Raw genomic sequence first — 13,474 nt, 5'->3', positions numbered from 1 at the left:
AATAGGAAGGATAATGTATATTTTAATGTATGCTTATATAAACACCTTCATTAAACACCATGACCACATATAGATACTAAAATGATGATGTGAATCATGTCTAGCCCTGAGAGTGTGGAGGTCAGAGAACAGAGGGATAGTTTCTGCTTGTGGGTAGTTTGTTTTTATTGTGTCAAATAGGAAGGGAAATTACAGTAGAAGATTAGAATAGAAAATATCTTTATTGTCCCACAGTGGGGAAATTACAGCAGCAAAAAGATGATAGAAAAAAGGGTCACAGAAATGTGGACCTTAGAAAAATGTATAATAATAACATAATGGTGAAGAATTAAAAAAACAAATAATATACTGTACAGTAAAGTGTTTTAAGAATATACTGTGCACCTGGAGAATAAATAACCAATATAAAGCTATGGACATTTTTACAGTAATGGATATTTTTAAAATAGCAGCAACATCAGAGATGTGCAAAAGGACAGTAGCATGTTATTTAACTGACTAAGATAGAAACTGTGCAAAATCACCATGAATGTAACAACTTATGAGGTTGTTGGGAACAGTGGTGGTTCTAAAGGTGCTCCCTGGTGCATTTAGGGTGCAGCAGGCTGTCACTGAAGAAGCACTCCAGTTCAACAACAGCTTCATGCATGCAAATTGAGACATAATTTAAATAAATAATAAAAAAAGCTTGCTGTTTCCTTTACTCTTGTTTATGCATATTTTGGATGATACTATCCAGTTACCACAGCAGGCACTCACCAAAGGCTTCTTCTAAATTTTTCTAAGGAGTTTATGCAGCATTAAAATCCATTACTATGTGGAAAAACTCCAGAAAAAATTGAATTTGACCAAATTAGTTTTTCATGTATCATTTATTTATTAGCTAATTTTTGAGTATTTGTAGAGTGGGTGCAATACAAACATGCTTGTTATAAGACAGTTCCACGTTAAATGTATCAGATCTTTCTCCATCAGTCTGTAGACAGAAGTCCCCCCACACTGTGCGCGCTCTTGCGCCTCCTGTCATTTAAATCTTCTTATTTCTTTGCAGATGCCCCCCCCCCCCCCCCCCCCTCTTTCCTTTCCAGTCCACTTCAACGCGGAAGTCAGTAACGCACCTCCTTACACAGCTGCTCAGCAGGGACCATGGAATAAACAACCCGCCGTCAGTCAGTAGCTGAACGCAGCGGTGAGTCTCTGTGCGTTTTGTGGTTGTGGAAGCGGATCCAGTCTTTATCCGGTCTCTGCTGCGCTGATTAAATCCAGCCGGAGGCGGCTGCGCTCCGTCTGTCTGTTGGTGCTCTGGGATGCGATGAGGGGATCGCGGCTTGTTTAGGGCGCACGGTCGCTATATCCGCAGCTGCCTGTCATTAAGGTAGGAAATTAAATTTCACAGGACTGCTCGCATGTTTGCTGCTAATGAATTTACGAGGGGAGTTTAATCTTTGAGCCGCAGCACAAAGGCGTCTTTTCTTTTTGTTTTCTGTCACCATCATGGTAGCATTTCTACAGGGATGATGATGATGATGCATTGTAAAGCATCCTGATCCTATATGTTTGGAGCTAGAAAAAAATCTGTCATCATGTTTTTTTTCTTAAGAAATGTCAGGGTCATTTATATAGTGTCAGTTTGTTTTCTGTCAGCAGCTTGCACTCTTCATGTGTCCCCTCCCCTTATTTTTAATCATTTGTTAAAGATCTAATGAGCCACATTGTCTTATTATGAACCATAATAAACCCAGAGGAGCGCCCTGTATAGCTACACTGTTGCCAAAAAAACATGCTAAATAAAAAAAACAAAACACTAATAGCTGGGTTTCCACTCTTTCCTCTGTTTTAATCCAAAAGCTGCACAATTACAGGAAAACCCACACAATATGACTTTTTTTTAGCATTATTTATATTGGATCTAGTAATTGCTTTAATATAAATTGCTTATTTTTCCAATTCTCTCTTGTGATCAGCAGAGGCGTAGCCAGAAAATCTTTATAAGGGTGGCCAGGCCCGAATGTGGATATGCGTCCGAACCTCAGGGTCAATCTACTCTGTTCCAACAGGAAAATTAATGAGCACAATATCAACATTTTCAAAATAAAGACTAACTATACTTTGCTACAGCCTTTGCAAACTAATAGACGCATATATATTTAAACATCCGTGCTTTCTAGATTAAAGATATAGTGGATAAAATTCTTTTAGGTTTGAGTTCTGCTGCAAACATCTCTTCCTTTGTCATTACTTACCTACTTTTATCAACAACCATTCTGGATAAAATTGATATTTACAAGTACTTATATCAACATAAATTGATTATTAAGTTTTTGTTAAAATAGTTATTTATCTATGATTTCACTGAAGACTCCTAGATGACTTTCAGAGACACATCATTTTCTCTTTATCTCATGAAACACAAAATCCAGTTCTGAAAAGAGCATGAGTTATCATCTTTAATTAAAATATATATTTAAAATATATATATATATTTAATTAAAATGTTTTAATATTCTAGTTAAGATTATTACTGCTGCCACCATCTGTATTGGGGGGGTGGGGGGTGGTAGGGGTGGCCGTGGCAACCCCTGGGCCCCCATCTAGCTCCACCCCTGGTGATCAGGAGACGGACAAATTCACCAAGTGGAACCCATAATCAACTATATGACTGTTGCTTTGAATTTAACTTTAAAAAGTGCATCAGAGTACATCCTGTTAATTTCTCTCTTTAAATGTGGGAGATTTTAGTTTGATTTATTTAATATAAAAAATGTTTTCAACATTTGATCATCTAAACAAATTAAGAAAATCAAACTGTTGATTTAGATCCCTGACCTCTCTTATTGGTTGGTGCATCTTAAATCAGCTTCCTTCCTGCAGTCTGTTTCCTTTGTAATGCAGATTCATGTTGAACAAACCTTTTTTCTTTTTTTTTAAGCGTCAAATTGTAAAGCTTTGTGCTCTCACTTCCTTTTTTTTTTTGTAGATTTCTACTATGCGCATTCGCTTTGTTGCAAACCTTTTACTTCTTCAATCAAAGGTAACACACCATGGCCTCCAGCCAGAAAATGATTCCTAAAATACAGTCTGCACTGTGATGCCAGGCTTGGCGTATAGGGAAAACTAGCAATGGCTGACTGTGTTTGTGTTACATCACTGCAGCCTTTAGTGATGCCTTTGCCAGTCTTGTAAAAAAACCCTGAGTGCTTGTTGCAGTTACCAGGCTTCATGTCCTGTTGTGCACATGGATTTGCTTATGCATAAAAATAAAAAAAGCAATTTATGTTTTTCATAACCCTGCCTCCTTGCATTAAGCACAAAATAAAGATCAGCTGCTTTTTCATAAACACTCAGGATTTTGACACAGATGGCTTTATGAGCAAAGGTGATAGGCAGATTTCTTTCTTGTAGTTAGACAAATGGAGCCTTAAGCTTATTTTGGATGACAAACATAATTGGAAATGCTTTCATTTGCAAAGAGAAGAACACTGAGTCATATTTAAAGACACCTTCTGTGTTTCTTGCGTGCAGACTGTCAGTTGTTTGGTTTCATCTACAGAACATGCAAAGCATAGCATATTTGGGGGTTGGGTTGTAATGAAATCAATTTACATCTTTTTTGAAGTCCTGCTGAGACATGCAGTCCTATCACCCCTACTTTCTGCACTTATAGTAGGTCATAGTATTCATACCCTGTCATGTTACAATGACGGGCATGTTTTGCAGTTTAGTGCATAGTTGTAGTATTCCAGGAATTTGATGTATTAAATACTAGGGGTGTAAAATTATAAGCAATTCGGCTGTACAATAAGTATCACAATGCAGTCCGTTTATACTGTATATCACAATACATTAGCAACGACAATATGTTGAAATTTGTATAATATTGTAGGCTTTTGTTGCTCAGCTGGTGCAGATTAGCTAAATAATAGGCTCCTGAGAGATTTTGCTGGAGGTTTGGAGTTTAATAAAAATAAGACTAGGACTTGGATGTTTACCTGCAAGTATTTCTATGTTTAAAATCCATTTGGTCGCATTTTTAATCAGTGCAACTGTCATTGAATTAATATTGTGATATTTGACAACCATTTTTTTAAATCTACTTATTCTAATGTATTTATTTTTGTCTTATACCCCCCCAATTAATACAAATGTTAAAATTTAACTGGCTTCCTTGTCTAGACACAGCTTCAAGTCTTTGGTTTTATCACAGCTTTGCACAGCTAAGGGCTTGATTTTATCCACATTTTGTATCAGCTGGTTTGTGTCTTTTAATAAAACCATTTAATTTGGAATAAGCTCTTAAAAACTTTTCATGAGATAAAAATGTCCACAGTTTGGATATCTTTGCTGTTTTTATGACTTCTGTAGGCAGTGGGTTGCACTGGATTTTATTGAGGGGTTCTGAGTTTCATTGATCAATACAACTGCACACACTTTTCAGATTTTAATTTGGAAGTGGGCTGCATTAATTAGCACTTAGAATTATATTAAATTTCCTTGACGTTTATGTAGCGTAATGGAAAAAAAGGTTGCAGAGGCCTCTTTTTGCAAGTCACTGGACATGAAATCCTTCCTTTAGAACTAAATTATGCACATTGATTATCTGGTCTTTTTCTCCTTGCTGACCTTTTTAGCGTTGGTGCTTTGTCTCGAATTCAATGGTGATGAGATTTTGCCTTTTGGAGCTGTAACTACGATGCAATGTAGAGTATTGTCTATTTCAACATGACGCTAGCTGTCAGCAGTCTATGAAGTCATCTGTCGTTGTGACAAGCCTACTGCAGAGGGAAGGAGTGAATATAATGCCTAAAGGTTCCAGGGAGGAGGGAACAGGTAGCTGTTGCGGTTGAGCTGATCAAGCCACAAGGACTGAATCTGCAGTGATAATAGACTGTGTCATTATCAGCTGGTGAATAAACTCATCCTGTCGGTGTTCAAGTAACGGTTCTCAGGAAAGTAATTGCTGGGTGGAGTGAATGCAGTAAAAGGATTTAACGCTCAGATGACAGCTTTTTGTCTTTATCTGTTGACATTTTTGAAAATAAATGTTTGTTGCGGTGAAATATGGCTACTGCTTTATGCTACAGTAGGAAACAGATGATGGCTCTGACAGTCTTTGTTTAATTGATTCAGTACAACTTCAATCACAGTCAATTTCTCAAGAAAGCAGCAAACATTTTGAATGGAGCGTTGCTTTATGGTCGGTTCTGGTTCTTGTTCTGAGGCTTTTATTGCGCTTTTGACAGCTAGTTTGAAGCAGCTATAATAGTGTTGTTGTTTTTTTTTTCTTTCTTCCTAACCTGAAACAATAAATTCATTAGAATTTGACTGCATTTTATTAATGTACGCCAGTGTCGTCTTGGTTCAGCGTTTAAAGATAACTGGTAACTTCTGACCTTTTAACTCTATACTGATTAAACTCTAAATGTGGTTTTGTAATGGAATACAGATACGAACAGTTTGAGTAACTAGGTATATGTTATAATATTATGATTTTAAAAGCCTATTCTGAAAATACCTTGATATTTCTTAAAATCAAATGCCCAGTGTCTGGTTTAGCAAGGTTTATACCATATGCATTGTGTGGGGCACTGGGGAGGCGTCTGTTGATAATGCACCACATACTGTGAAAATAAAATCAATTCAGAGGATTTTTTTTTCCTTTTTGCTATGTTTGCATTTACCTTATTATGACTGCAACGTTTGAGTTGCACACCTGCAGCTTCACAGTGAGTTAAGCTGCTCTTAGCCCCTGCCGCCTCGCTTTATTTTATCGCTTATAAAATAATATTGACGAGATTCCTCTAGGCGACAGGAAATGGATGAAGCCAGCAGAAGTCAGTTTTCTTGCATATCTTATTGTGCTTTACAGGAGAGATTGTGGGTTTCCAGGATGTGGCTTTTCCTGAGCTCCTTTAACTTTATCCTTGTTGGATAGGAGCCAGTTTTTTTACTTTTGATACTGGTAACTTGGTTTTCTCAGTTTAATGGTTTAAAAAGTGTAGTATAGGGCTGAAGAACTCTAAATCGGATTAATTGTGATTAACCTATGACTGAAATAATCATCATCTAATTTAGTAATTGATTGGTCTTTAACTGGACGATAGAGACTCTGAAACATGTCTTTAAGTTGACTGAGCCACCCACTTAGAGCAGCAAAATTGTAATAATAAAATTGTAAAAAAAAAAAGAAATGTATAAACATTTTGCATTTCAGATTAAAAACACGTTTTCATCTGTCAGTATTTTCTATGCAGGACTCCTGAAATGGAAACGTTTCAGTTTCCATTTCAGGAGTCCTCAGGAGTTTAATTTCGTAAAAAGGGTTCTTTAAGGAACCTTTTCCTATCTGATTATTAAGTGATTAATCGAAAAAATAATCGACAGATTACCGGTAACCAATTTGCAGCCCTAGTGTAGTATTTTTCTTTTTCTGTTTTTTTTTTTTTTTTTTTTTAAACCATGACTCTGCTTTGAAATATTTTAGAAATATTCCTGTCATCTGGCATCCAAAGTGGACCCCCCTGCTATGCAGACATGTTAAAGCTGTTTCACAAAAAGTCAGACATCTGATCCCTGGCTATAATGGTAGGACCATGTCTCCTGCGCTTCTTGCATCATCAGTGCTGTAACATAATAACTGGATAAAGGAGCCAGTGTGCTCTATTCTCCTGGTCTGCCATTCTCCTTTGTCTCTTCCTGGCTGTGTAAAGAATAAGAGGATCGATCCAATCTAATGACTTCTAATCTCCAGTGGATGATGCCATACATCCTGCAAATTAAACTTCAGAGTTACGCTAATGGATTCAGTTAAAAACGTAAGTAACGCGATGAAAGGTCAATGTTTTTGTCGATAGATTTTAGATGGTCTTAAGTAGCTTTTTGCATTCTGGCTTGCAGTACGTGCAAGCTTTTGCAGGTATTTGTGAGTTTCTTGGGTGCAATGCATGCGTGTGTGATGAAATTAGAGGAATGCTGAACATGCAGCCATACATCAGCTGAAGGGCCAGTGCTGCCTCAGCTAAAAGGAGCATGGAGCTGCTGCAGGTGGACAGCAGTAGTTGATGTCATGATTAGAGCTTCTACACTTACCTTGGGTTTCTTAGCTGATATCAGCGAACTAGAAGACGAAACAGTATTATGTACATAGTGGCTTTTTAAAATCAAACTAATTGAAATTATTTTAAGGCAATGCCTTGTTAAAGGCATTGCAAGTCAGAATTCAGTGTCCCTTTTAACTGCCTAATCTGTTAAAAGGGTACAGAAATGTGAAATATTTTTGCATGTATTTGTAATGCCACCATTCTTTTTATAAAAACATCTTGTGCAACTGGTTGCCTCAGAAATCAGATAAAGTAAATACTAATTTGTCATTTGTTTGTGAATAACCACCATCAAGAGGATCAAGCAGTGTATTTGACAGATCAAGGATAAAGTTTTGAATCCGTTTAAGCAAAGGCTAAGTTATAAAACAATATTCCCAAGGTACCTACTAATCCACCTAAATCCATCTATACCCAAGATGTTGGAGAGGTCGAGGATTATTCTGAAGAGCAGCTAAGAGTAGCTCCGTTTGATTTTAGAAGATCATGCTATGTCACCAACATTGGTAAAAGTGGTGATGTCGATATAGGATATGAAGAATTCACATTTTCATGCCCCTTACTACATGTCTGTGCTCCTAACAATCTGTGAGCTTTAGCTGTCATTAGAAGACTAAATATTATTTTAGTGTGTAAATAATGAGCTTAGAACACACATTACCAAGCTGCAATATCAGTATTGCAAGTGTAGCAGAAAGGACTATGTGTAACTCTGGAGGAGCTCAAAGATACAGATCTCAGGATGGAGAATCTGACGACAAGACAGTTATTATGCATTTACTTTACAAATATAAAGTGGCAAGATGTAAACGGGTAACCACAAGCCAGGCAGGAAACATAGCTGTAGCTTATAGCGATATGCTGTGTGTGTGCTGGGTGTAAAAGTTAACGATGCATCATTGAAACCATAAAACACAGTTGAATGAAGTATTACTTATAGTATTAAACAAATTAATGAGAAAAATTAAAATCATATGTCTAATAGACTGACACTGCTTTTTATTGGTTTATCATTTCAAATACTGACAAATTGCATTGAAGTTTGTTTTATCACTAGAAACTGTCAATATACTTTTGCAGGATGCATAAAGGGCCTATTTAATGTAGAACATTTCTGATGTTTGAACTATCTTCATGAGTTCTGCATCTCTGCTTCCGTCACCTTGAACCCCAGTTGACCTCACCAGATAGCCACTCACAATGAGCCTGGTTCTGCTGGAGGTTTCTTCCTGTTAAAAGGGGATTGTCCTCTCCACTGTCGCTACATCCATGCTCAGGGATTACTTTCAAGTAAGTAATGCAATCAGCTGGTTTTCCCGATCTGGTTGTCTCTCTAAAGTGCCTTGAGATGACGTGTTCTGAATTGGTACTATATGAACTGAAGTAGATTTAATTGAATTGAGTTCTGCTGTCTAAAGGGCAACTGCCCCGCCCACCCCAAGAAATCCAGCTGTTGAAAAAAAACAATGTAAGTATGCCCCTTCAGAAAGCAGCTACCTTGATTGTGCTGTGCCTGGGCTGTAAACAAACATCCACTTTCTCTCATCAGAAAGTGGTGATATAAGGCAGAGCATAATGACTTCGGCTCAAAGTTGAGACTAAGTGGATCTTTTAGCAGCTAATCTGCACAGGATGCAACTTTTCTTTTTCAGCTAATGTCTAAATTGTAAAGATCTGTTCGAAAGGTCTCAGACCCATTTGCTTCTGCAACACAAGAGTTACTACAACAGAACAACGGTAGTTATTAAGGGTATCACTGTTACTGTTAATAAGGTGCAACCCATGTGTTAAAACATCTAATGTATTACATCCAAACAGAAGCCAAAGGAATCAAAACCTGTAGGTTTTGTTTCATACATGCTAAATTCGTAGTATTTTTATAAGCAGTTCTTATTTCCAAGCACTGAAGGTTTGGAACCAAACAGAGACACAAATGGGAACATAAGGATTCAATGAATCAGCTTTTATTGCAAGGAATTAGATAAGCTGACAACGCTGGGGATTTTTTTAATTAGCAAGCTTTTTGCTTCATGGCTTTAACATGATTGGTCTAATTTTAATTGCTTGTTCATCAGGAGGTGCTCAGAAAGCCCATAGTCATATGAAGCACTGGTTTGTCAGAGGCGGAACTCACCTGCTATGTTCCTCTCTTTGGAGGACAAATGTCCCTCTCCAGGTGCTAGAATCTGATTGCAGCCAGAGAAAGGCTTTCGTGCATTGATGCAGTACTGCCTGCAGAGGCTCCGGTCAGATCGACCTGTTCTTTGGGAGCTACATGAACTGGTTATAATAGTTTCTCCGATTAAATATTATATAATCCTTTATTTATCTGATTGTTTTCCCCCTATACTCGTGGTACACACATTTTAAATGTTTTCTCTGTTTTATTTTTCACCAATTCCAAAAGTAATATCTGCCTTGAGCCAAGATTGTTCTGGTGAATCACATTTCTTTTTTATCAAGTAATGCTGTGGCAGTTAATTCATTGAAAAATAAAAAAAACTAAATCTGTTTTGTGGTAACAGTAGCTTACTCCTAACAAAATTTTCTGAAATGCTTCAACTATGAGGTGAACATCATGCCAGCATTAATTTAAATCTGTTCATAAAATTTAAATTGACCCTGATAACAAACCAAGAACGTTCCTTTTCTTGTGTTTTTGTCTTCAGTAAACTACCTTTAGTGGGGAACAGTTTATAACAATGTTAGAGAATCTACAAAAAAAAATCCTGTATCCTGATTATAATCTGGATCACTAGCAAAATTCAAAGAACTACTCCTTGGGCTGAAGGAAGCCTCTGATAAAAAATTAATTAAAACCTGTCCATAACTTTTCAAGTTATCTTGTACACAGAAACACAAACTCTCCTAAAAGCATAACCTCCTTGGTGAAGGTAATAATAAAATGCCACCAACCTGATGAGGCTCTGACTGTCATTTCATTATTAATTCCAAAGGACTCTTTATTACTAATGGCTTTGCGAGCTTATTACTATTGCTGTTGGCATTTGCAGAGCCATTTGCTGCTTTGCTGCTTATAATGTAAATTTAAGCACATTCACCACTTAATTTTCATCATAATACATCCAAAGCAAACTCTTAAATAAACTCTCTATCCCGGCTTTGCTCACAAACAGAACATACCGGATTTCTATGAGTAATTAAATTCTGTTTTGGTTATTTGTCATTTTGTCCTGTACCAATAGCAGGTTTTCTCTACTTTACTCTTGTTGAGTACTGCAGAGACATTGCCTGCCTCAATTTAATTTTACAATGCCATGAAATCATGATCCAGGCTTTCCTTTTGTTTTCTAGCATCCAATTAAAAATAAAAATAGCCTTTTCCTTATTCTGGTTCTTAGTAGACTTTTTCGTCATCCTAACCTCCCTAAACTTCTTGACTGAATACAATAATATAGATATCTGGTTTCAACCTTTCAAATACCTGCATATATACGATGCTTACACGACACTTAAATGTACTGAGATTATAACTGTACATGCATTTTTTATTAGGATTTTGCTAATGTTGATTATGACAATTTTATGTAATTTATATATCGCAGAGCTCTAACCTGTAGCACATTTATCATAGCATATAAACAATGATTGTAGCTTTTGTGGCCTTATCCATTGGCTTCTGGAGTCATATTCTTAAAACTTTGTCCCAGAGAAATGGAAGTATAGATCCTGAGGAGGTCAGATGTGTTTATTTTGTTGGGTCCAGTGTAGTGCATGTTTAATCATGCATCATTTAGTCCAAACTAAAAGATTGTTGAGATTTCCCTATAATTATGGATGCGTATGTAGTGATCTTTTTACCTCTTACTCCTATGTCACAAACTGTATCTCAAGTCAATCACATCAAACCTAACAGTTTGCACTTGTAATGCAGCCTATCATGATTAGCTTTCTATTCCTTATTAATTATATTTTCACAGGCTTTTTGTTATTATAGGTACAAATGTATTAGTTTTATTTTAACTCTGTGGCTGTCTTGTTAGGTCCCTCTTTGAAAAGTGATTTTTCATCTCAATGGAGCCATAGTTAAATAAAGGATAAATAGAAAATGCATGATAATCATAGAGAAGTTAGATATCACACTGTTATTTTTTGCTTTGCCTGCAGCTCCCTCAGTTTTCCTAAAAAGTGTGTCTGTTATTGAGATTTTTATTTCAGTTTCAGTATCTGATAGCAATTGTCATGAAACACTGCAATCTTAGAAAAATGCTATAATTGTTGAAATAATTTTCTGTTTTCCTAACATAATTTGCAATAGCCCAGTAAATGCAGCATGTTTTCAGAATTAGACTGAGTTATTTTGTTAAATAGTAAAAAAAAATTCTTATTCTAAACCTTATTGAGGGACCATTGATTGCAGCCTTTAGGTATTATTGTTGTCTTTGCAATGATTTTCTATATTTAACCAATCACAAGGTAGGGGTTTTCCGAATGCTTGTGATGCACTTTTGCATAATTTATACACAGCAGACATCTAGGTTTTGTTTTGAAGAAAAAAAGATTGTCAGCTTTTTGCAATGAAAAAAGACAAGGAACATCTCAAACATCATAAATGTGGCAAAAGGCTCTTTAGTTGCACTGTGTATAGAGAGTTTGTAGTTTGCCTCTAGGGCGTAGGATCTGACAGCCCCAGCTGGGTCGCCTGAGACGCGATGTTCATTACAATGACCTGAAGTCTCTGATAATGATATCTGGCTTTTGCAGCCGAGAGTGCTTCATTTGAGGCGAAGATTTCTCCTAAAACCAATTGTTGTTGTAAAATCAAGAAGTGAGGTAAAAAAGATCAGGTTATTTAACAGAGAATAATTTATTTCTCCCCTGATCATGCCTCCTTGAGCGATTTGAAAAACTCACCTGCTCTCCAATATGTCCTCGAATGTATTAACGTTGACCTTTTATGACATTTTATCATTTAAACAGTTGACTTTTTAAAAATGTATTCATGTAGGAAATCTGTTGAGAAGACACAAAATATTAACATTTAGACCATGCTTAATATCTGTTCATGGGGCCCGCATGGGAATTTGCAATTGTGTTGTCAGGCTAGGTTATGTTGTCTGGTTTTTTCCTATGACTTAAAAGAAAACTATGTCTGAGTTTGGATGATTTTATTTTTAGCTTTAAAATCAACCCACATTCTTAATCATAATAAATGTTGTTTTTTTTTGTTGTAAAGATTATACTTTAAGTATTTAAATAAACTTGACAGCCGTGTAAAGCAGTACTCACTTTTCTTCCATGTTGAAGCCATTCTGACTCCTTTTCATTGGTCAGAGTAGAATAATGTGCAGGAAGGGCGTCCCTAGACGTATCACAGGGAAATTCAATGACAAGGTCAGTTTTGGGCCCTAGGCCAGTTTTTTTTTTGTCTTTCATTTTTAGCAAGAGATCATTCCAATGCAGCTCATTGTGTTTAATTCTCCATTAGTCAGTTTCCTGGTTCTAACTTATTGTCAGCAGCCTACTTTTTCTGGCATTTACTCCAGTTATACTTACTGACCACTTCTCCAGATCTCCACCGCAGTGTGACGCAGTGATTCAGCTGCGTTTTTGCTGCTGGATGGAGCCTCTCAGACTTTCTCGGTGCCATGGTTTCCTAACATTCAGCACACACACAGGAGCAGTGCAGTGAGCTTCAGCTGCCCACCAGCCCGTTACTCCTCCAATCCAGAATTGGATTGTGATGTGAAGCACGGAGAAGACAAACAGTGTTCAGGACAGAAATGCTTAGCCTTGGCTGCTTAAGTCTAACCTTAACCCAAACCCTGAAGAGTTTTCAGAGTGAAAATGGTTTTGGTTTCATTTTGTTGTTTCTTTTCCTTATTCCTGTCCTGAAGCAAGGCCCTTTTTTCACTGAAATGTTAATCTAAAAGAAAGTCTCAATAAAGCTGTAGTTAAGAATGTTTCAGTGTTTGGCCCAGTAGTTAGTATTGTTCAAATTGTTTCATTGAATTAAACAGGGAGACTATGTGAAAATTTCTCATTTCCTCATTTCTACAGTTACAACATTGGTTACTGTAAGACCCCAATGAGTCATTAAAAAAATGTTCTCGGGAATAAATTCAAAGTTATTCAGGAAGATATCTTGTGATTAATAATACTTAAGCCTTAAACCCTTAGTATAGAACAATGAACAGTTATGATTATGTTAGAAAATGAACTTCAAGCATAACACCAGATACTAGTAAAATCAGGGAAATGTCCCTCTTTGGTAAATTTCACAGGGAGACAAAATATCTGAAGTCAGTTTGTGTCTCTTCAGTTAAAAATGACTTAAAGTATTCACACCCTTTACATCTTTTCATGTTTTGTCACATTACAAATCTGAGTGTGTTTTGTACTTTTTTTGTCTAATA

At 36.6% G+C, this 13,474-nt stretch overlaps 1 protein-coding gene across 4 annotated transcripts in view; it reads left to right on the top strand.

Moving 5' to 3' along the window:
• The first annotated feature begins 1,067 nt into the window (after positions 1 to 1,067).
• Positions 1,068 to 13,474, top strand: part of march8 (membrane-associated ring finger (C3HC4) 8) — a 102,237-nt gene continuing 89,830 nt past the window's right edge. For 2 of the 4 annotated variants that reach the window (XM_038292977.1, XM_038292975.1), the window contains exon 1: positions 1,080 to 1,375. The gene's annotated coding sequence lies outside the window, so the exon portion shown is untranslated. Of the gene's footprint in view, positions 1,376 to 13,474 lie in introns of all 4 variants that reach the window. The other 2 variants (XM_038292976.1, XM_038292979.1) reach the window with 2 other exon arrangements.

Source organism: Cyprinodon tularosa, unplaced genomic scaffold (genome assembly GCF_016077235.1).
Source record: "Cyprinodon tularosa strain WSP-4 unplaced genomic scaffold, ASM1607723v1 ctg32, whole genome shotgun sequence".
NCBI lineage: Eukaryota > Metazoa > Chordata > Actinopteri > Cyprinodontiformes > Cyprinodontidae > Cyprinodon > Cyprinodon tularosa.
The sequence above is the reverse complement of the archived record's forward strand: the minus strand, read 5'-3'. Positions and strand labels throughout refer to the sequence as shown.